Source organism: Macrotis lagotis, chromosome 1 (genome assembly GCF_037893015.1).
Source record: "Macrotis lagotis isolate mMagLag1 chromosome 1, bilby.v1.9.chrom.fasta, whole genome shotgun sequence".
Classification (NCBI taxonomy): Eukaryota; Metazoa; Chordata; class Mammalia; order Peramelemorphia; family Peramelidae; genus Macrotis; species Macrotis lagotis.
In genome coordinates this window covers 891512310-891537960 of record NC_133658.1, presented here as the reverse complement: position 1 = coordinate 891537960, position 25651 = coordinate 891512310, and the positions used below count along the sequence as shown (strand labels likewise).

General features: G+C 34.9%; 1 long non-coding RNA gene across 5 annotated transcripts in view; it reads right to left on the bottom strand.

The window, feature by feature from the left end:
- LOC141509246 (uncharacterized) overlaps positions 1 to 25133 on the bottom strand; it is a 65742-nt gene extending 40609 nt beyond the window's left edge. Inside the window, exons 1-5 of one of the 5 annotated variants that reach the window (XR_012474615.1) lie at positions 24992 to 25111; positions 18602 to 18761; positions 10594 to 10716; positions 2382 to 2637; positions 991 to 1137 (exon numbers count right to left, since the gene is read on the bottom strand). This is a non-coding gene — a long non-coding RNA (uncharacterized LOC141509246). Of the gene's footprint in view, positions 1 to 990; positions 1138 to 2344; positions 2638 to 10593; positions 10717 to 18601; positions 18762 to 24991 lie in introns of those variants that run through there. The other 4 variants (XR_012474617.1, XR_012474616.1, XR_012474614.1 and 1 more) reach the window with 4 other exon arrangements.
- Between the last annotated feature and the right edge of the window lie 518 nt (positions 25134 to 25651).

The window sequence follows — 25651 nt, the reverse complement described above, 5'->3', positions numbered from 1 at the left end:
ATAACTGTAATCATAATCAGAATGGAGCAACCCAAGTTTAGTGGTTTACTTTAGTAACTTAAAAGAAATGAACTTTATAAATTGTTAGCAATATATTAAAAAAAATAAACTAAGCCAGTAATTTTCCTGTTATAGGTAGTTACGTTTGAGGAAAATCCTTTTACTAAGTTTGTCTTAGAAAGTGTCAATTTTAATGACAATATCAGAGGAGCTTGGGTTGGGGGTGGGGGAAGAGAATGATTTATATACAAATAGGATATTACAGCTAGTAGGGTAGCAGATTTCCCTGACTCTCAGGCTGGATCTCTAATAGATTATGAATTATAATAGAAAAAATAATTACCTAAATATGTAGGACCTAGATTACCTAAAAATAATTAGTTTATTAATTTATATATTATGAACTCATCTCTTTCCTTCCCACCCCCATTCCTGCCTCTAAATGAATTAAGGTCCTTAAAAGCCATATTGGGCTTGCCCAGGATATAATTACTGAATCATGAAGAGAAAGGGAAGAAGGAAAGATAAAATAGTGAGGGGGCTGTAAAGAAATTAGGGGATCATATTTGTGAGAAGCATCAGTGACTTCTTGGGGTGGTGGTAGTCAGGAAAGGTTGCTTAGAGCCCATGGAGTTTGAGCTATGCTTAGAACAGATATAATTTTGTAATGGTGGATCCATGGGGCAAGAGCATGAATGGACAAAGTTCCAAAGGGATTTCACCTAGGAAAGAGAGGAGGGATTTAAGAAAATGAATGATGATATTCTGGGGAGTGATCATGTATGCTAATAATGACTATGTTAGGGGTGATTGTGGATGATGATGATAATAATGACAGATCATGTTCCAAGAATGATCTTGGGCAAGTCATTATCCAATCATGGATTAAGTTTTATCCTCTGTGAAATGAGGTAGTTGGATGAGATGATGCTTAAGGTCTCTTCCATGTCTACAAGAGAATTCCCAGGAAAAACCAAGTATGATTTATGAAAAAGCCACTCTTTATTTCCGTGCTTTACTCCTGATGTTTCAGACTTCCTTTTCCACTCCAATTCTGCAAGTTTCTCACTCTGGAAGATTACTCTCTCTCCACAACCTCTGAAAGGCTACTAAAGATGAAGTTCAGGAATGCTGAACCTGCAGTCAGAAAGACCTGAAATTAAATCCATCCTGAGATAATTCCTTAGCAAGCCACTTAAGCTCAATTTGCCACAGTTTCCTCAGCTGTAAAATGGGGATAATAATAGAACCTATTTGCCTGGCTTATTGTGAGGAGCAAGTGAGATAATATTTGGAAAATGTAGAACCCACTTAGTAGGAATGATAGAAATTCTTACTTAACCCCTTCTATTTCTTCAGCTGACTGATCAATTTCTCACAGAATCTGCACTTTTAGGAAAGTGCTTAGGCTGGGGATGTTTACTCTTCCATTTACTCCTCCATTCCACTCTGGGCTGATTCTGCAGACTTCTCTCACTACCATAGACTTGTATAGGTACCTTCTCACACTGAACCCCTCACCCCCCCACTTCAGTTTTCCTTTGATACATTGTTTGCCCCATAAGAATAAAATTTCCTTGAGGACAGGAACACTTAATGCAATATTTAATTGATGTTTATTGACTTCAGTTGACTAGATCCAATGATGGGGAACATTATATTTGAGGTCTTAGAGGAAAGTCTGGTCAGACATCATCCCTGGTTTTTAGGGTTTCTAATCTCTAGGACCAAGATAATGCTTACTCACTACTATCTGTGGAAAATACTACATAATGAAATCAGATGATGTTTTGAAATTACAAAATTTAGCTAAATGAACATTGTTAATAAAATGTATTATTTGTGTCAGAATCTCCATGACCCCAACTGGTGTTTTCATGGCAGAGATACTGAAGTGGTTTGCCATTTCCTTCTCTCCCTCATTTTATAGATGAGGAAACTGAGGCAACAGTTAAGTGACTTTCCTAGGGTCACACAGTTTAGTGACTCAGGTCCTCATAACTGAAATATCAACTTGCTATGGTGTCACCTAGCTGCCCAAAGGAATACTAATAGCCTTCAATAAACCATCATTCCTCTTATAAGATATCACATCTTTCATGTCTGTGTGCACATTTATTAATAAAACTGTGCTACAATCCTGAAATATTCTCCATTTTCATGGCACCCTATCAATTGCCCTAACTCCCTTTTCAGCTCATCTCCTTCATGAAATCTGGAGATCCTTGTCCACCACATATTTTATATTTGCTTATCTTTGTGTATGTTATTTTCTCTCACTAAACTCCTTGAAGCGAGGGCATGTTTTTTATTTTTGTTTGGTATAAGGTAAGTGATCAACAGAGACTTGCTGAATGTTTTATTGATTGGTCATCTCATACCTTTCAGAGAAAGATCGAAAGCAGAAGTCACAATAGCACCATAGAAGTGAAGCAAGAACTTTTCCCAGAGGGTTCCTGTACAGACTAGGAAGTTGAGGGAGGTAGGGATCTGTTTCTAGGATTCTTTTTTCTCCACTTTTCGTTATGTAGTGAGTGAGTCCTCCTTGGCAATTGTACTCAGTGTTTAAAGATGATGGATGACTGGAATGAAGTCTACTTCAAATCTGATGAAAAGTCCTATCTCCTCTGCTTATACCTATGAAACCAAAGACAATCAGCCAATTAATCAATCAGTGAATATGACTATTTAATGCCAGTAATTTTCTAAGGATCTGAGGATACAAATTAAAAAAAAATATGACCAGACCCTCTAGAAGCTTACTGGGAAGATATATTACAATCTTCCTAATCCTGAATTTTTACATCTAGAAAATGGTGGTAGCAAGGGCTTGTACTGCCTGCTTTGTAAGATTCTTTTTAGGTTTGATGAAAAATCTAGTACAGGTAAGAAGTTTCAGAATGATCTCATAAAGGGTATGATGCTTGGATGCTAACAATTTCACAGCACAACCTCATCAAAGGGTCTGGGGCTATCACATGGAAAGGAGAGTGATCTCAAAACAGATTTGTTTTTAATATCACATTTTTAAAATGCAGTCATCAACAACTATTAAATTTAAATCTGGCAATTTCCATTCTTCTCCCAACTTGACCCTTCTTTCCTCCTTCCCTCCCTCCCTTCTTCTCAACACCTCCCTTTTTCCCCTGTGAAATGATCTCACTTCCAAAGTACCATGGGCAAAGCATTTCTATATACAGCTCCTTATAAATACAATCATCTCCTCATTCTGCAAGAAGTGCTGCCCCAAAGCTGTATGCAATGAAGTCCCATAGGATAATGGGTTCAACATGCATGTACAAGTGCTGTCAATGTGAAACAAACATACTTATAGTACACACATTTTACTCATGTACTTATCTACATGTGAACATAAATGTATGCATATACATTTATATAAACATATAGCCATTAAGCCTCATTAAGATCACAAATTTTATTTATCTTTATATGTGTATTTAATCAATCAATCATTAGCCATACATTTATTAAATATCTACTCTGTGTCTACATGTGCTGTCAAAGTTAAACAAACATACTTGTAGTACACACATTTTGCTCATGTACTTATCTACATGTGAATATGCATGTATGTATATGCATTTATATAAACATAACCCATTAAATCTCATAAGATCATGAATTTTATTTATTTTTATATGGGTATTTAATCAATCAATTAGTCAATCAATGACCACACGTTTATTAAATATCTACTCTATGTCAGGTGCTCCTAGGAACATAAAAGACAAGAGAACAGTACTTCCTTTCAAAGAGTTTATATTATAATGGAAGGGATAGCATATTCATATACATACATGTATGAAGAGTATATGAATCAAAGCCCAAGAGAACTCTAGCATCTGGGAGATGAGCAGTGCTATCATTTAGAAGGAGAAACTTAATCCAAGTTTTGAAGGGAGCCAAGAATTGCAAGAGGTATAGATCAAAAAGAAGAGCAGTCCTGGCTGCAGTCACAGTTTTGGCAATGGGACAAAGCTGCTCATGAATGAAAGGATGGAGGTGTGACTCCTCTCTTACCTTCTCACTCTACATTTCCCTCTCCCCGACACACTACATTTGTAGATTATACAACACACACATACATGTGTGTGAAACACATACAACACATGCATTTGCAAACATACATATTTGAGTGAAATACATAAGCATACACATGTATAGACAAACACATACATATATATGCCTACATGCACAACTATAGGTACTTATATATAGCCAAAAATAAACATGTATATTTGTAATAAATACTCAGTATGCTCATACACATCTATAGATCTATATTTTATTTGTACATAGTTATTTTCATGCTGTCTTTCACATTATAAGGTGAGTTCCATAAGAACTGGTACCAAGGAGAAGCTAGGTGGTGCATGAATAGAGCACCGGCCCTGGAATCAGGAGTACCTGAGTTCAAATCCGGCCTCAGACACTTAATAATTACCTAGCTGCGTGGCCTTGGGCAAGCCACTTAACCCCATTTACCTTGCTAAAAAACAAAAAAACAACAACAAAAAAAAAGAACTGGTACCAAATTTTTGCCTGTCACATAGTGGAAATTTGATAAATGGTTATTGACTGTCTGATTTTGTCAGGGATAGTAAGTGCTCCACTTGGGCTGAACCAGCGAGACAATGGAGAAGAATATTATAAATGAAGACTAAAAGGATGTGAAAGATAAGGCTTGGAAGAGCTTTAAATGTTAAATAAATAATTTAAATTTGACAACTGGTAATAGGGAACCAGTGGAGTTTATTGACCAGGAGAAAGGGTTACATGGTCAGATCTATACTTTACAACAGTTACTTTGGCAACTGGGTAGAGGATGGATTGGAAAGGCTTATGGTCAGAGGAACAATCATTAGGCTATTTTAAGATAGTCCTGTTGTGTAAGGACATATCTATGGATTGTTTAGTTACATTTTAAACATTTGCTTTTCTCACAAGAATTATGTATATATGTATTATATGCATTTAAGTATATTGCAGTGTGTGTATGTGTGTGTGTGTGTGTGTGTGTGTGCATATGGATACCTGTAATAATTAAAATAAAGTCAGTCACCAAATCTCAGTCAAAAGAGAACTAAATGGCCACTTATTCTAAACTGTACCTGAATGAGGAAACCTCCTTTATGATATATCTGAAGATAGTCACCCGTTTCTTAAAGGCCTCAAAGCTACAACCTGTCGAAGCATTCCCCTTTGAGATACAACTAATGATTAGGATTTTTAAATTTTACATTGAGGCTGTAAATTAATCTTTTTCTTCAGAGTTTCAAATCCTGCTCCTACTACATATGTGAATAGATGAGACAGTAAAGTTGGGAGGAGAAAGAAGGTAGAGGAAAGAAAGGGGGAAAGGAAGAGAGAGAAGGAAGCAGGAGAGGAAGAAAGGGGGGAAGAAGAAAAGGAGATTATTAATGGAGAAGAGGAAAAAAGATGTTCCTCACTTTCAAGGGAGAATGATGTATTTGCAATGATTCTAAATTTTTATGGAACTGAATGGCTCAGCAATAAAATTTCATGTTTTTGGCCATTGGAGACTGTCATTTTGTGACTTAGGACAAAAAGTCATTTCTGGCCTATTGATGGATAGGGTTTCCAGCTATATGTAGTGTCAAGAAATTACTTCTTGGGATGGGAAAGTAAAACAGACCTGTCCTAACATTCTAACATGAGAACATTAAGTCTATTTGTCAGACTTTATAAAATCTAGGAATCAACTATTCTTGATTCACCCTCCCTTGCTGAGGCATCTTGCCACAAGAACTTCCCTGAGTTTGTCTTCATCTGTGCCTCTCCTTTTTACCTTTGCCTTATTTTGTCAGTAAATTAGTAGTTTGGGCCAAAGACTAGCTCCAGGGCAGCTAAGTGGAACAGCTGTGAAAGGATCAGGTGTGCTGTCAGGAGGACTTAAATTCAGATACTTACTGGTTGTGTGACTTTAGGCAAGTCACTTAATTCAATTTACTTTAGTTTCCTCAACTGCAAAATGAGCTAGAGAAGGAAATGGTAAATCACTCCAGCATCATTCCCAAGAAACCCCAAATTCATGAAGAGTTGGATTTGACTAACCAATAATGCAACAATGACAAAGCTCCAGGATTATAGGTGTGTCATTTACTGACTGAAAAAAAAATAAATTTAAGCTGTTCTTAACCAGATAGATGACCCAGGTTTCATTGAATAAGCTAACATAGCCTGGGTATTTGGATAAAAATATGTATAATGGGAATCAAATAAAGTCAGACTAGGTGGCAATCTATAGGAATGTGACTTCAGCTGATAGAAAATTTGACAAAAGCCTATGCCTTCCATTGTCCATTCTTGGTATCTTACCCTTCATCTTTTGGTCATCAAACTCAGAAAATTCCCAGGCGGGGTGAAGATGGCACTCAACATTCACAACTTATTATGCTTAGTGTGAATGAATATCTAGGAGCAGGTTTTCAGAGAACCAATCTTCATAATTATAGACAGTGTAACTATGTAATATAATTATGCAGAATGAAATAAATATTTCATTTGTGTCCAATTTGTGACACATTTGTGATAATTTACTTTGCTTGACTTTGAATATCTATTTTTATTTTGCAACTTTCCCCCAGGGAGAAGAGGACTTCTTTACCCCAGGAATCTGATTGGTGCAATGTTTCCATATCCAAATCTATATCTCTATCACTATATTTAGATATCTTATCCCAATATGCCTTAAATAGCTTTATTTCTATCTGTCTTTCTATTTACTAGTATTATGTAATTGGTCTATTCAAGAACCTAGCTCTCCTGGAGTAATGACAGGAGTTTAGCCCTACTGCTATTAAAACAATCACAAACACGTGCAGGCAGGGGCATATACCCAGAGGGAAGGGATCATATGACTCACAGGTAACTCTAAGTCTGTAGATTTTAAAAAAAATAGATGCTGCTTTCCAGCAGTGGAGAGAGTTTTTACCTTATACTAATGTGGCAAATACAAATGAATTCATCAAAATCAGTTGGAAACAATGAATAAATGAAAATCACAGTCCTATTTTACAAAAGAACTGATTTATCATGTTTAAGTTCATATAATAATTTTGTTGATCAGTATTTTAACCTTTGAAATGATTATTTTCAAAGTTCTTTTTAAATTTCATTATGAAGACACTTAAATTATGGTTTTGGTTCCAAAATGAATAGTCTGTCAATACAGTCCTTTACTGTATCTGCATTCCCTTTAAATTTCTACCCATGGAAATAATTCTTTTATTTCCCAACATATTATCAAATGTATTAGATCGTCATATTAATCTTAAACATTCTATCATAAAGAAAATTTTTTATAAAATATGAAACTTGGCTACAAAACTATAAGAATAGTGTAAAAAAGATCTGAGGATTCAGTGTATAACAAACATTATTGATATAGTGCTATCTTTTTTACATTTATTGTATTTTTATTTATTTTATTAAATATTTCCAGTGACATTTCTTTTTAAATTTTATTTGTTTACACAATATTAAAATAGTCTTATTGTGAGAGTAAAAGTAATCCCCCCCCCCAAAATAGAAACATCTCGGGAAAAATAACTATTTTGAATGCTAGTATAGAACTCCAATATATCCCAGTTTTATTGTACCCGTCTTAAGTTCAGACTTGTTCTTCCTTGGTCACATTTAACATTCCATTGTCCCTTCTAAGACAACCTTGTCCTCTCACCTTGAGCTAGTCATCTGCTACATTAAATCATTCTGATAATACCCAGTTAGGAAGGAAACAGTTTTCAGCTTATATGTTTTATCTGGATCCCATGAAGTAAGTCTTTTGAAAAGATTCATCTGCTAATAAAGAAAATTGATTTTGGAAGTCAAAGTCAATAAAGGTTAGGGAAACATTGAAACATTTTCATCTTTCCATCTCATGAGATTTTCTGTCACTCCATCTGAAGAGAGGTTATGTTAGATTAATCATCAAGAAAGACAAATATCCTCACAACTCTTTTTTTTTGTCCTATATTTTTAAAAGTTAGTAAGACGATTGTATAAAATATCACTTGGGAGTGGAGTGAAAATGTACTATCAACTCATTAGATGCTGAGGATATTTTTCCCACTTCCTGCTTCGTTCCCATTAAGAAACCTTCAAAACAGCAATTTGGAAAGCAATTCAACAACTGGGACTAGTTAGAAAGAGATCAGATTAATGAAAACCAGAATTATAGTGCATACATAAAATTCAATAAAAGTAAAACAATCAAAAATATGTTATGTAATTATAACTAATTACATTGACCCCACAGAAGATAGGAGAAAATGCATCCTCTTATCTCTTTGATGAGATGGTAAATAATGGGTCTAGTATATTCTATATTATTTTTGTGTTGCTTAATTTTGCTGATATAATTCTCCTCTCCTGCCCTTTCTTTTCCTTCCCTCCTCTCTCTTCTGCTCCTTTTCTCTTTTCCTATCCTCTTGCCTCCTCCCCTTTCTTCCAGTCTTCCCTTTCTCCTCTTCTCCTTCTTCCCTTCTTTCTATTCATTCTGTTATAAAGGATGCCTTAGTCAATTAGCTAGGAGAATGATATAAAAACAAAAGATATCCACAAATTTGAGATTTGTTTTTCAATGTGGCTTAGGCCTTTTAAAGTTAGTGTGCTACAAATACATGTTCTCTGGCCTGAGAGTTAGGAGACTTGGATTCCAGACTCAATTCTGTTAAAAATCCATCTACTCTATAGGATGAAGAGTTTAAACTCATTGATAAATCAATAAGAATTTATCAAATGCTTACTTTGAGAAATATTATACTAATTTTTAGATCTATTAAAAAAAGATACAAAGCTCTCTGCCCTCAGGGAACTTGCATTCTAATATGAGATAATGCATAGACAAATCTGTATGTATATGTAATATAAATATATATATAAGTAAATAGTATATTTATCTATTTGTATATTATAAACATACATTATATATGTGTATATACATATATATAATACATATAATATGTATATGTTTAGAGACACAGCCATAGAAAGAAAGAGAAAGAGCGACTGTAACACACACACAGAGAAAAAGACAAAGAGACAGAGACACACATAAAAAGAAAATGTAGTATTCTTTCTTTGGCCACTCATACAATCAATCAAATTAGCTCCCTGGAGGGTACTCTATTGTTTTAGGCCTTCCTGGTAAGTCTGATTGGTTGTGACTTTTAACACTATCACTTAGAAACAAACACCAGTGTCTCCCCATTGATAAATATTCATCCAAACAATTAGCTTTTAGAAAAGGCATTTACTTAAGATGATATAATAAGGATAAATTGGTATAAATTGCTTTCCCCAAATTGTGGGTGGGGAATCTCCATCTACACACTCAAAAGATCCCTGGAGAGAATGGGCTTAAAAATAAGTATAAATTTAGTGAAGTACATTCCAAAGAACAAATGGATTAACTAAGTACCCCATAAATTCTCGCAGTAGGAATTGTCTTTACCTCTTTATGTAGTTTACGTGAAATTCCCCTTTAATGTAGCTCTCTACTGAACTCCTAGAATTGGTGCCTTACTTGAGACTATATCTATTATTTTCTCAGAACTAGTTCCTCCCTCAGATTTCTATCCCTCTCTATCCATCCACGTCTCTTGATGCAGGAACAAAGAGTGAGAAATAGAGTAATACTTTTCCCCAAAAGTGGGTCCTAATGAGGGATATGGCTCAAACTTTGTTCAGTTCCTTATCTGAAATCTTAACACTATTGGATGAGAGACCTTTGGTTTGGAGACCAATTTTGACTATTTAAAGCTCCCAGAAGTGTAATTGGTTTGTTTTTTATCCATCATTCTTTTCTCTCTTCTTGAACCAATCAAAAAGATTTACAACTCAGGTTATAGGCAATCCTATTTGTATTTCAACTCTCATGATTGATTGATTGACCAATCAAAATGGTGCCCACACTTGCTAAAGACATCAAGGTATATTTACTGGTGGTGGGGTGGGGGAATGGGGGGGAAAGTTTGAACTTCATCCCTCCCCCCAAGTAGAAATAAATTAATCTTAGAAGGGGAGGGCACTAAGTATTGTTTATCTGTGTGTGTGTGTGTGTGTGTGTGTGTGTGTGTGTGTGTGTGTGTGTGTGTGTGGTGTGAGGGCTGGGGTAGAGCAGGAAAGGCCTCTTGAAGAAGGTGACATTTACTCTGTTTTTTTAAAGAAGCAAAGATGTTAAGAGACCTAGGTGAGGAGGAAGAGCTCTAAAATTAGAAAGTAGAAATTACTCTATTACAGAGCATTTCACTTGTGTTTTTAGTCTTTATAAAGAGTGGAAAATCTGTCTCATAGTGGAGGTGTAAAGACACATCCTGAATGGGTACTGGATGCTAAATAAGGCCATTGTCAATTGAGATAACCAAGCAAGACCTGATCCTCCAGAACTCATTATGAGACCTCCTAGAGGGAGAGAGATAGCATATAGATAGTGAAGACAGGGCATAGGATCCAGTTACTACATAGGACTTTCAGTGGGTTCATTTCAGGTCAGTTGCTTTGGGTCCATAATCATTTGGGGTCCTAAGGGAAAGTCTTAAAAGTTACCTGAGTTCCCAAAATTCATAAGTCTTCAGATCTCAGACTGGGAACCTTCTCATGGTTGTCTGTTCTTCAGGGAAGATTTCTAACTCAAAGTCCTTGAATGGAGTGTTAGATTCTTTATTAGACCTATAGATTAATAGTTATAGTGAAGAGGTTATTATTATTATTATTATTATTAATGATAGAATTCATATGCATTTTGGGATTTGCAAAATGCTTTTCAAATATTATTTAATTAGTCTTCACAACAATCCTATTAAACCCATTTTACATATGTAGTAATGAATGAGATGAAGGTTAATTTGACTTTCCCAGGATCACAGTAGTAAGACGTCATATTTGAAATCAGAGGGGAGGGTGGGAAGGAAGGGTGGAGGGAAATTTTGTAACTTGGATATATGCATGTACATATGGATGAAAATTTAAAAAAAATAATTTTAAAAAATTGAAATTAGGTTTCTTGTTTCAATGCTCAGTGCTCTCTGGGTTGTACCACTTACACAGCCAAATTATTTATCATGTACAGATATCCTCTCATAGTTTGATAATTTAATTAATTAGTTCTTTTGAATTATCAGGAAATTCATTCACAATCTAATGGTTAAGGTCTGAGGCTCTACTTTGCATAAAATAGATGCCCACTTTTAACACCTGGTTTCCTATGACTCAGACATGAATGGGCATGTGAGATGGCAAGTGCCAAACCACTTAGGTGGGAAGTTGAGAACCAGGTGTGGGTGACAGAAACTTGGACAATACTGATTGACTATAGAACCTATAAGGAAGAGTAACGTATAAGACAAAAAGACAAGGTGTGACAAATAGCATTAAGTGACGGAGGAGCTTATATTTAATTTTGAAAATATTATCAGCTGGAATACTCTTGTTCTGTAGGAAATCTTTAAGAGGTGGACTTCAGAAGACCTAAAAAGCCTTTTGGGAATCAACACTCTGTGAAGTGAGAGGAACCCTAAGAACATTATACACATTAACAACAGCATTATATGGTGATCAAAGATGATGGACCTAGCCCTTCTCAGCCATTCAATGATCAAAGATAATTCTAATGAAAACTGCCATCCATATCCAGAAAAGGAACTGTGGGGCTAAATGCAGACCAAAGAATACTATGTTCAATTTTTAAAATTTGTGTTATGCTTTATGTTTTTCTTTTCTGATTTCATGTTTTCTTTTTTCCCATTTGTTCTGATTCTTCTTTCACAACATGACTAAAATGTCATATCTCTAAATGCTGTGAAAGAAGAATCAGAATGAGGAGGAAATTAAAGAGATAAGTCAAAACTATTTTGCCAAATTGTGTGCCAATAAATTTGATAACCTGGATGAAATGGATGAATATTTACAAAAATACAAATTTCCCAGATTAACAGAAGATGAAATAACATACTTAAATTACCACATTTCAGAAAAAAGAAATTGAAGGAATATATCAATAAACTCCTTAAGAAAAGATCTCCAAATCCAGATGGATTTACAATTGAATTCTACCAGACATTTAAGGAACAATTAATTCCTCTTCTACATAAACTATTTCTTTTGAATTTTAAATTACAAAATTTTCCTCCACCCTCTCTTCCCAACCCTCTCCCCTCAGCAGGGAACAATCAGGTTAGCATTGTACTTACATATTTTTGATAAACATGATTACAAATTATTTCTTTTTGGGATGAGGAATTAGGATTAAGGGAAAGAAATACATAAGAGATAATTTTTATAAAGTGTTCATCAGATTCTGAAGGGTCTTTCTGTGTTTTGTTTTGATTTGTTTTTCTTCCTCTGTATGGTAATAACAGCTGGTCTAATACAGTTGTCCTAGTTCCTCTGAATTACTGAGAGGAGCTGCTTCCATCAAGGTTGTTTATCACACAATGTTGTTGTTGTTGATGTGTACCTTGTTCTCTTGGTTCTATGCCCTTAGGCTCAGCATCATATCCTGTAAGTCAGTGGATGCTTCTCTAGAGTCCAACCATTGATGGTTTCTTACAGAACAATAATATTCCAAAGTATTCATGTGCCATAACTTGTTTAGCCATTCCCCAATTTGTGGACATCCTCTCAATTTCCAATCTTTGCCACTACAATAAGAGTTGCATTTGAATATTTTGAAACATGTGTGACTTTTCCTTGTTTTATAATTGCTTCTGGATATAGACCTAGAATTGGAATTGCTGGGTCAAAGGGTATAAACAGTTTTATTACTCTTTGGATATAGTTCCATATCACTCCCAGAAAGGTTGGATTCATTCACAACTCCACCAGCAATGCATCAGTATCCCAATCCTCCCACAACATTGATCATCTTCCCTTTTTCTCATCTTGGCTAATCTAATAGGTGTGAGATGATAGCTTGTTTTAATTTGCATTTCTCTAAGCAATAGCAATTGGGAGCATTTTTTCATATGATTACATATAACTTTAATTTGTTCAATTGGAAACTGTTCATATCCTTTGACAATTTATCAGTTGGGGAATGACTTGTGACCTTATAAATTTGATGCAATTCTCTATATATTTTAGAAATATAAGAACTTTATCAGAACTTCTAGTTGTGAAGATTGTTTCCCAGTTTTGTTTTCCTTCTAATTTTGGCAGCTTTGATTTAATTCAAGCAAAAATTTTTAATTTAATATAGTCAAAATAATTTATGTTGCAGTTTATAAGGTATTCTATTTCTTGTTTGGTCAGGAAATTTATCCCCTTTCCATAGATTTAATAGATAGAGAATTTATTGGTCTATTAATTTATCTTTGGTGTCACTCTCTATGTTTAAATTCTGTACACATTCTAACCTTATTTTGGTATAGGATGTGAAATGTGGATCTATGCCTAATTTTTGCCATACTATCTTCTAGTTTTCCTAACAATTTTTGTCAAAGCTTAAGTACTTATCCCAGAAGCTGATGTCTTTGGGTTTGTTGAATAGTAGATTTCTGTAGTCATTTACTGCAGTTTCTTTTGAATGTATTATAATCAACTGATCCATTACTCTATTTCTTAACCAGTACCAGGAAATTTTAATGACTGCCACTATACAGTATAGTTTTAGATCTGGTACAGCTAGCCCATTTTCTTTTACCTTTTTTTCCATCAATTCCCTTTCTGTTCTTGACAATTTGTTGCTCCAGGTGAATTTTGTTATTTATTTTTCTAACTTAATAAAGTATTTATTTGGTAGTCTGATTGGTATGGTTTTAAATAAATAATTTAATATGGGTAGAATTATCATTATTACTGTCTTAGCTTAACCTTACCATGAGCATTTGACATTTTCCCAATTATTTAAAACTGACTTTATTTGAGTGAGAAATGCTATATAATTGTGTTCAAACAGTTTCTAGGTTTACATAAACTATTTAAAAAAATAGGAGGAGTTCTGCCAAATTCCTTTCATGTCACCAACATGGTGCTGATACCTAAACCAGGAAGGACCAAAACAGAAAAAGAAAAATTATAGACCAATCTCTCTAGTGAACATTGATGCAAAAATCTTATATATAATTTTAAGCAATGAGATTAAAGCAAGTTAGTACTAGAATAAAACATCATTATAAGGTAGGATTTAGAGCAAGTTGGCAGAGATGTTTCAATGTTAGCAAAACTCAACCTAATTGACTATATAAATAGAAAAAAACAACAGAAAAAAACCTTAGATAAAATATAATATCCATTACTATTAAATACACTAGAAAGTTTAGGAATAAATGGAGTTTGCTTAAAATAATAAGTAGTGTCTATCTAAAACCATCAACAAATATTATATATAATGGTGATAAATTTGGAGTATTTCCAATAAGATCAGGGGGTGAAACAAGTATGCCCAATATCACCATTATATGTAATATAGGTTTAGAAATGTTACCTTTAGGAATAAGAGAAGAAAAAGAAATAGAAGGAATCAGAACTGGCAATGAGGAAGCAAAGCTTTCATTCTTTGCAGATGATATACTTAGGGAACCCTAGTGAATCATCTAAAAAAACTCCTTGGAACAATTAACAAATTCAACCAAGAAGTAGGATATAAAATAAATCACATAAATAATCAGTATTCTATATATGAACAACAAAGTCCAAGGATAAGAGGTAAAAAGATGAATTCCATTTAAAATAACTGTAAACAATGTTAGATGTTTGAGAATCTACCTCACAAGACAAACCGAGAAATTATATTAACCAAATTTTAAGTACTTCTCACTCAGATAAAGTCAGATCTAAATAATTGGGAAAATGTCAATTGCTCATAGGTAAGTCAAGCTTCTATAAGAAAAGGGACAATTCTACCCAAATTAAGTTACTTATTCAGCGCAATACCAATCAAACTACCAAATAAGTATTTCCTGAGCTAGGAAAAAATAATAACAAAATTCATCAGGAGTAACAAAATGTCTAGAATAGCAAGGAAACTAATGAAAAAAAATGCAAAGGAAGGTTGGCCTAGCTCCACCAGACCTAAGTCAATACTACACAAACTCAGTCACCAAAACTTCCTGGCATTGGTAAAGAAATGGATTAGTGGATTAGGATAGGCTCAGAAGAATATAAACTCACATCTCACACCTTATACCAAAATAAGTTCAAAATAGGTACAGGATTTAGACATAAAGGGAGACATCAAATTAATAGACTGAGAAATACTCTATTAGATCTAGGGAAAGAAGGCAAATTTATGACCAAAAATGAAATAGAGTACATTACAAACTGCAAAATGAGTGATTTTGATCATATTAAATTGAAAAGGTTTTACATTAATTAAATCAGTGCTACCAAAATCAGAAGAAAATCAGAAAGTTGGGAAACAATATTCACAACAAGGAGTTCTGATAAAGGTCTCATTTCTGAAATTTATAGAGAAGTGCATCAAATTTATAAGGTCACAAGTCATTCCCCAACTGATAAATGGTCAAAGGATATGAACAGCCAGTTTTCAAATGAAGAAATCAAATCCATATATAATCAAATGAAAAAAATGCTCCAAATCATTGTTGATTAGAGAAATGCAAATTAAAACAACCTCATACCTATGAGATTGGTTAATATGAAAAAAGGGAAAATGATCAATGTTGGAGAGGTTGTGGGAGGATTGGAACATTGATGTATTGCTGGTGGAGTTGTGAACTGATCTAACCATTCTAGAGAACAGTATGAAGCTATGTCCAAAGAGCAACATCAAAATGTTCATTCACTTTGATCCAACAATTCCAATTCTAGGCCTCTATCTAGACGAAATCATAAAAAAAATGGGGAAAAGTCCCATGTATTCCAAAATATTCATAGCAGTTCTTTTTTGTAGTGGCAAAAATTGGAAACTGAGGGGATGCCATTAATAGAGGAATGGTTAAAGAAGTTGTGGTACGTGAATATTATGGAATACTATTGTTCTCTAAGAAACCATAAATCATTAGAATCTAGAGAAGTACTGAAGGAATTACAGTTGCTGATGCTGAGCACAGAGCATAGAACCAAGAGAACATTGGACACATTAACAACAACATTGTGAGATTATCAACTTTGATGGAAGCAACTCCTCTCAGTTCAGAGAGCTAGAACAACTCTCTTAGACCAGCTATGGACAATGTTATCCCTATCCAGAGGAAGAAAAAAAATAAAACAAAATAAAACATAAAAAATGACCCTTCAGAGTCTGATGAACACTTTATGAAAATTATCTCTTATGTATCTCTTTCCTATTATCCTAATTCCTCATACCAAAAATAAATAATCTGTAAATATGTTTATCAAAAATATGTATGTACCATCCTAACCCGACTATTTGCCACTAAAGGATGGGTGTGGGAAGGGGGGGCAGAAAGAAATTTTGTAACTTAAAAATATACATAAGCCTATAGATGAATGTTGAAAAACTTTCATATAGTATTTGGAAAAATACAATATCAATAAAAATCTAGATTAATATAGTTGTACACACACACACACACACACACACACATATATATATATATATATATATATACATATAAAACATATCAAATTACTGATTTTCAAGAGTAGGGAGAGGGAAGGGAGAGAGAAAAATGTGGAATTCAAATCCTTATAGGAGAATGAATATTGAAAACCTTCTTTGAATGTAGCTGTAAAAGTTAATAAAATTTAAAAATAAATAAATAGATGGATAAAAGTATTATCAGCCATCAGAATTTATTGAATTGTCCTAAAAAAGAATTTATTGAATTGGGGAGGGGGGAGCAACAGGAACCTTGTTGTTGCTCAGCTACATGCTCATCTAATTCTTTGTGACCTTGTGGACCATAGGAAGTCAATACTGTCCATGGTATTTTCTTAGCAAAGATACTATAATGGTTTATCATTTCCTTCCCCAACTCGTTTTACAAAGGATGAAAATAAGGCTTGAAAAGATTCAATGAGGGGCGGCTAGGTGGTGCAGTGGATAGAGCCCTGGCTCTGGAGTCAGGAGTACCTGAGTTCAAATCCAGCCTCATACCTTTAATAATTAGCTAGCTGTGTGGCCTTGGGCAAGCCACTTAACCACGTTGCCTTGTAAAAACTAAAAAAAAAATTCAGTGACTTGCTCACAATCAAAATATTAATTATTAAATTAGAAGTCAGCTCTTGCTGATTCCTAGGCAGGTCCTCCACTTCCCTCAGTGAGAAGAAAAAACTCAAATGTTCCTTCCTACTCCAAGATTCTGTGAGGTTTTAAATCACAATAACTTAAACTTCAAAAGGTCACTGGACCAGATGGTTCCAGAGGAAAGAGTGAGGCTGATGACTTTGCATGTATCTCAGTTAAATTCAATTCACTTGCATGCCATGCCATCTCTTTCCTGATGTCTTGGTATTCTTTGAGAACAAAGGACAAACAACAAAAGCCTTTGAGGCTGTAAATCTCAGTAATTTAAACTTCAAAAGAGGCTAAACCTTTTCAGATGTTAATAATGAATTAAACAAAACTGTATGACTTTCAACTTGGATTTTAAATCTCCCTCTATTACTTGTTAAGGCTAGCATATCAAGGATTCTTTTTGCTTTTACCAGATTTGAATATGAGAGTAATGTGGAGAAAGAGAAAACAATATTTAATTTCAATCTGCCCCTCTCCACCCCATACCCTACATTCTGTGCACATTCACACATAGTTGTTATGATATAATAGATGCAGGATTCATATCATCCTCTCCAGATTAAAAAACAAATAAAACAAAACAAGAAACAATTGCCTTACTTGTATCTCATGGGAACTAGCAACCAAGAAGATAATTGCAATCTCTGGAAAGTCCAACAAATTTAAATTAAAGAACACTGAATCCGTCAAGAAATCATAGATTAAAGGCTGATAGAATCCTTTGCAGTCATTTACTCTGAATTCCTTATTTAATAGATGAAAGGTTGAAGCAGTTTCCTAAGGCCACACAGGTAGTTTTGTTGTTGTTAAGTCATTTTCAGTTGTGTATGACACTTTGAGACCCCATTTAGGGTTTTCTTGGCAAAAATTCTGGAGTGGTTTGCCATTTCCTTTTCCAGTTCATTTTATAGATTATGATACTGAGGTAAACAAAGTTAAATGGCTTTTCCAGAATAACACATCTAGTCATTGTCTGAGGCTGGATTTGAACTCAGGAAGATATATTCATGGCTCCAGACCATGTGTTCTATGTACTGTGACATGCACTATGCACCTAGCTGTCCAGTAAATGGTAGAGATGATGTTTATTCAGTGGACAACAATGCATTAAGAATGAGAATTTAGGAAAACAAAAGGGAATTTAAGGTTCACTCAATAACAATTCTTATTTTATAGAGGAGAAACTTGAGACTCATAAAGGAAAAAAAGTTTCTACTATTGTGTCTCGGTCAGAATAGATGGCATTTGAAGGCTGATCTAACTGGAAAATCTATGATTCTGAGGGAACAAAGGGTAGAATGAGAGAGAAAAGAAGCAAGGGAAGTGAAAGAAAAAGGTACATTACAGAATTTTAGAGTACAAAGAGAACAGCATATTGGGCAATAAACTGACCTTGGCATAAGGATTTAGGTTTACGTGGCATTTTTTTAGCTTGATTGGTGATTTAATCCAAGACAAGTGCCTCAGACTCTCTGTATCTCAGTTTCTCATCTCTAAAATCAGGGGATCTGGACTTGATTTCTCAGAACCCTTCCAGTTCTGAATCAATTCTCTGATAAAGAAAAGTTACAACAAATTCAATAAAGAGGAAATAATAAGGAAAACAATTTACTGGGGATTTACAGCCAATAGGAATTAACTCAAATTGATAATAATGAGAGTGATCTTTCAAATGAAAAAAAAAAAAATCTCAGGATCTGGGCAAGCAGTGCTCAAGGGAAGAATCCCAGATTATTTGCACCCATATGGAAAAAATGTCTAAATATCATTACTAGAAAAATGAAAATTAAGTCAATTTTTCATTCTACCTCTTCTCCATTAGATTGGCAAAAATGGCCAAAAACATTGACCAAAAGATGGCCCCAAATTACAAATGTTAAAGAAAATGTGAGACAATCAAATTATTGGTGCACTCCTGGTGGACTTCTGAATGTGTTCAACCATTCTGAAAAGAAATTAGGAACTATATACAAAATGTTACTAAACAATATATTCTCTTTGGTCTGTTATAATATTGTTAGGCCTATGCTGAAAAGAGATTAAAGAAATGGATGAAAAAATATGAGCATAAAATATTTATAGCCACTCTTTTAGAAATGACCAAGCAGTGGTCAGCTAGGTGGTACAGTGGATAGAGCACCAGCCCTGGAGTCAGAAGTACCTGAATTCAAATCTGGCCTGAGACACTTAATAAATACCTAGCTGTGTGGCCTTGGGCAAGTCACTTAACCCCATTGCCTTAAATAAAACAAATATTAAAAAAAGGAAATAACCAAACAACTCAAAAAAAAAGTTATGAAAAAAAACCCCAAAACTCGCAAATTAAAGGGATACCCACTGATTTTAGAATGACTAAAACAAATTCAGTGGCATAAAAAATGCAATAGAACACTTTTGCTGTGAGAAAAAAGGAAATACTTGGTTTCAGAAGGACATGGAAAGACCCATTAAAACTGATCCAGAAAGATATGAGAAGAACCAGGATGACAATCTGTGTTAAAATATTGATATTATAAAAATGAATAATTCTAAGAACTTTTATAAACTAATTAAAAATATAATGAGTAAAACTAGGAGAAAAATATTGAAAAACAATAATGCAAAATCAAAAACTTTGTAAACTATAAAAAATATGCAGTGATTATCCAAAATTCTAGGAGACTAATGATGAAATATGAAACATTATCAATTACAAACAGGTTAAGAATTTAAGGTTTTGAATTATATATGTGTATATAATATATACATGCCTATGCATATTAGAGAGAGAAAAGAAATAAAAGAGAAAGAGAGTGGGAGGGAGGGAGTGAGTGAGAAAATCTGTTGATTTTTTGTTTGTTTGTTTTTGCAAAGCAATGGATTAAGTGATTTGCCCAAGTTCACACATTTAGGTAATTATTAAGTATCTGAAGCTGAATTTGAACTCAGTTCCTCCTGATTCCAGACTGGTGCTCCATCCACTGCACCATCTAGCTGCCCAATCTGTTGATTGTTTAAAAGGGACTCAAGCATTATCTAGTCTAACCTATATACAAAATTTATCCTTGTTGAAATATAGCACCCAAGTAGCCCAAGTTTTGCTTATAGGGGAATCCAATCACCTCCCAAAATCAACCATTCCCCTCTTAGATAGCTCTTGTTGCTCTGGAATTTTTTTTCTGACATCAATTTTAAACTTGCCTTTTGGAACCTTCCATTCACTGCTTCTAGTTTTTCCTTTTGGGGATCAACAACCTATCCAAGTTCTTTTCTAGGTGACAGCCTGTCAAGTAGTGATAATGTTGGTACCAGCAGTGATGGTGATGATAATGATAATGATCTTAAATTAAAAATTAAATTGCTCTGACAGTAAGAAACTCCAGGACAAAACTGAATTGTCTATTCTTATTGGCTTTAAACCCATGGGGCAAAACTATGCCAAACTCTCACATGGAGCAAATAACGCATTTTAAAATGAGCTCATTTCTTTATAGGACTCTGCAGTCATACAAGGTGTTATTTGATGTGCTGGGAAAGCAAATGACTGCCTCATTATTGCTGAGTGTACATCACACCCTATTCCTACAGAGCTGGCTGGGCTTCTGATGAGCTAACTCTCAAGTGCTCTATGGATGAGGAGCTCATTATGACTTTAACCAGATTGAAATTGGGCAGAAACAATCTTAGCTCAAGGTACCCAGTATTCAATATGCCTACACAGTCATCTCTTTAGTGGATTTCATTCATCTTAAGAGGTAGTCAATAATCTATCTACAATCTAAATCTATCCTCACCATCAACACTATGTGCCCTTGGGAAAGGAGTTTAACTTTTCTGGACTCAAAAGAATAATAGATTATTTGAATTCATCGGGGGCATGGGGGAAAATCATTACCTTGGTATTAATCAATCATATATTTAGATCAGAGAGTCTTAATTGTTTTTCAGTGTCCTGGACCTCTAGGCTACACTAATAAAGCCTATGAATCTCTTTTCAAAATTAAGTCTCTCAACACACAAAAGAAAGTGAGGATTAAAAAGAAAGTCCAAATGTTTGTGAAAATAATTATATGTAACCTGTAGAGCCAAGATGGTGGCAGGAGAAGAGCCTCTCCTAGGTCTTCTCACAAAAATATTTCAAAAATCTTAAAATTATGACTCTAACTAATTTTTAAGAGGCAGAAACCACAAAAAGATCCATTAAAGCAATTCTCCAGCCCAAGGTAAACTGGAAAATAGTGGGAAAACTCCATTCATAGGGTCAGAGGGGTGACCCCACCAGAGTGAAGAAACTTCGGCCTCTGAGAAAAGCCCCAGGGTGTCTGAGATCCATGACTCCAAGCAGAAGCAATTTCCTGACCTGTACCCCGGGTAACACCAGGCACAACTTGGAGGATCAGTAGGAAGACCTCTGCCAGAGTGAACAAAAAGCCCAGGCCCTCAGGGTAGTCATGGCACACAGGCAGCAGAGGCATCCCAGATCCAGGAAAGGAAGTAGGAGCCGGCAAGCAGGATCCTCCAGGCAACTGTGCCCTGAGTGCTCAGTCCATTGAAGGTGGAGAGTGGAGGGAGACTTCCAAGGTCTGCCCTGGAACAGGGACCACATTCAGATCCTGATCACAGTCTAGCCCCCCCCACCCCCACCCCATAGAGCAGGAATCTTTCTCACTGCCCTGTGGAAGAGGGGTATGCTTGTGGCCATTTGCAGGCTAGGAGTGCAGTCAGCCTCACACACTGAGGTTCTTTTTTTGGGGGGGAGTGTCCCAATAATACTCAAAAGCACAGGAAGCACCCCAAACCAGGCACAGGTTGGAGAAATAAGTGAACAAAGAAAAAGGAGGAAATGAACCATTTACAAATACTTTGTCTATGATCCCAAGGAGGATCAAAATGCTCAATCTGAAGATGAGGAAATACAAGCTTCTGCATCTAAAGACTCCATGAAAAATGAAAGTTGGGCTCAGGCTATGATAGAGCTCAAAAAAGATTTTGAAAACCAAGTCCAGGAGATAGAAAAAATGGGAAAAGAAATGAGAAAGATGCAGGAAAAACATGAAAATGAAGTTAGCAACTTAGTCAAGGAGATCCAAAAAAATATGCTGAAGAAAATAACATGTAAAAAATCAGCTTAGGTCAAATGGATAAAACAGTTAAAACAAGTGATTGAGAAGAAGAATACTTTTAAAAGCAGAGTTGGTCAGATGGAAAAGGATGTAAAAATGCTCTCTGTGTAAAACAAATCCTTCAGATGTTGAATGGAGCTAAAGGAAACTAATGACTTTACGATAAATCAAGATACAATACTTCAACAGCAAAAGAATGAAAAATTAGAAGAAAATATGAAGCATCTCATTAAAAAAACTGATATAGAAAACAGATTGAGGAAAGATAATTAAAAAATTATTGGGATATTTCAAAGTCATGATCATGAAAAGGGCCTTGACATCATTTTTAAAGAAATCCTACAGGAAAATTGCCCTGATATCCTACAAGCAGAGGGCAAAATAGAAATTGAGAGAATCCACCAATCACCCCAAGAAAGATAAAAAAACAACCCCCAGGAATATTATAGCTAAATTACAGAACTCCCAAATCAAAAAGAAAATATTACAAGCAGCCAGAAGGACACAGTTCACATATTATGGAGCTTCAGTCAAGATCATACAGGACTTATCAACAACTACATTAAGAACTAATAGGGCTTGGAATATAATATTTTGGAAGGAAAAAAGAGCTTGGAATGCAACTAAGAATCAACTACCCAGCAAAACTGAACATCATTTTCCAGGGGAAAAGATGGATTTTCAATAAAATGGGAATTTCAAGTGTTCCTGTTGAAATGATCAGAGCTCAACAGAAAGTTTGACCTTCAAATACAGGACTCAGGTGGAGCATAGAGAGCGGAGGAGAAGGGTAAATTATGAGGGAGTTAATGATGATAAACTGCTTGTATGCCTGCAAAGAAAAATGATACTGATAATATTCATATGAACCTTCTCATTTAATAGAGCAGGTAGGAGGAGCTTTTATAGATAAAGCACAAGAGAGAGCTGAATTGGAAGATATAATATATTGTAAAAATGGAGTCAATGGCTGAAAGGGAAATGTATTGGGAGTAAGAGAAAGGAGAGGAGGAATGGGCTGAGATACTTCATATAAAAGATATATATATATATATATATATATATATATCTTTTGCAATGAGCTTTTGTAATGGTCTATAGACATCTAGAGTAAAAAGAAGAGAGGGGGATGGGTGAAGGGTGTAATGTGGGTGATAGAGGAGAGGGTAGATCATAGGAGAGAATAAGCAAATATAACACATAATCTTTTTTACTTTTTGTAAGGTACTAGGATTGGGTGGCCTGTCTGAGGCCACAGGGCTGAGAGCTTGCTGGCTCTTTGGGGTGGTATATGGCCTTGGGACCCAGTGCTCTGTCTGCTGCGTCACCCAGGTACCGTACAGCACATTTTAGAAGAGGGACAAAGTGAAAGGAGAGAGAAAATATGATATATGGTAGTGGGGAGAAATGGATGGAGGGAATACAATTAGCAACAGCAACTGTGGAACAATATGGTAGTAAGTCCTGTGATGAACTGAGGATAAAGAATGCGATCCACCTGAAATAGAGCTGATGGTATAAGAACACAGACTGAAGTGCAATTTTTTCTCTCTTTCTTTTACTTTATTTCTCATGAGGTTCTATATTTTTGTGGAGGAGGGGGTATCATGTTTACTCTTAAACAGAAATATTTTAGTAATATATGAAGAATTGTGGAGTCTAAACAAAGATCAAAGACTGGAACTTTCATTTTAACAAAACAAAACAAACCTTTATTTTAACAAACCAAAACTGTTATCTTATTATGTAAGTTTGCTATCTCTTATCCTTTATTTTCTTTCTTAAAGATATGATTTCTCTCTTATCACATTCAACTTAGATCAATGTATACCATGGGAACAATGTATAGAATAAGACTGCTTCTGTGGGGGGTGAGGGGAGTGAAACAAGATTAAGGGAAAATTGTAAAAGTAAAAATAAAAAAATAAATAAGTATGTGTGTGTGTGTGTGTGTGTGTGTGTGTGTATTTGTGTGTGTGTGTATACACACAGACATTTCAAAGTTCACAGAACCCGTGAAATCTGTCTATAAGTCTTGAAGGCAAGGATGTCTGTGGACCCAAGCTTAAGACTCCTTAATGAAGATCTAGAAGGGTCCTCAAAAGCTACTTCATAGTGAAAATTGAGATCCAGAGAGTAAATGATCACTTCAAGATCACAAAGGAAATGAGTGATAGAACCAGGATATGAACTCAAGGTATCTGATTTCAAATCCAATGGTGTTTCCATTCTGCCTCCCTTGACAGAGGACCTGTATTCAAATCTTGATTCTATCGTTACCAGTTTAACTTTGGGTTAGGCATTTCATTTTTCTGACCCGTGCTCTCCTCATCTATAAAATGAAGAGAGTGGACTAGGTAAACTTCTAAAGGTCTCTTCTGACTTTAACTATATGATACCATTTTATCCAACCATTCCATTTTATAGATAGTGAAACATTACCCTTGCAGAAATTCAGTAACGTTCCAGGTCATAAAGTTACTACTAAGGATGGTGAAGACTAAAACTCAAGCCTCCTCAAACTGAGTCCAAAGTTGACCCATAAATTAGAGATAGCACCTACCCTCTTTCAACAACTCACAAAGACAATACGAGAATAATAGAAATCAAATTTCTTTTTGTTTTGACATCTCCAGACAAAAAGATTGCATATATCTCACCACCATCATGGTAAACTCACCTTATACACACATATTTGAGAAAATCAAAGTTAAGCTGACATATCCTTGAGGGATGTTTCCCCAAGTAATCTTTGCAGTCAGTGAACAGTGTCAAAAAGAGATTTGAACATTCATACTTGCTAGTTGCCATGGGGTCAATTATTGAGTCTCTTTTGGTAAGAGGGCAGAGCCCTCTAACTGCTGCTGCTGCTGCTGCTGAAGATGGTAAAGATGATGATGATGATGAGGTCTGATGATAATGATGATGATATAACTATAATGATAATGATAATAATATACTGATATCCCTTGATGAATTTATACAATAAAAATTTCAAATTTTGATGTTATAAAGCCTTTTATATACTTTATTCATTTTGATCTTTAGAACCCTCTGCAAGATAGGTCCTAAAGGTATGATCACTTCATTTTATAGATGAGGAAATTGAGAATCTGAAATGTTAAGTGACTTGCTTTTGATTACACAGATAGTGAATGCAGAGGTTAAATTATTGTTGGTAAACTAAGATTCAGAGAATTTGAATGTTTCACAAAGCCACACAAATATTGTCAGGTGATACTAAAAGATAAGGTTAGTGAGAGTTTAAGTTGCTAAGGCTCAAAGAACTTGTGGCTTATCTGAAGTCACATAGTTTAGTTTCAGAAAGCCGAAGTCTTCT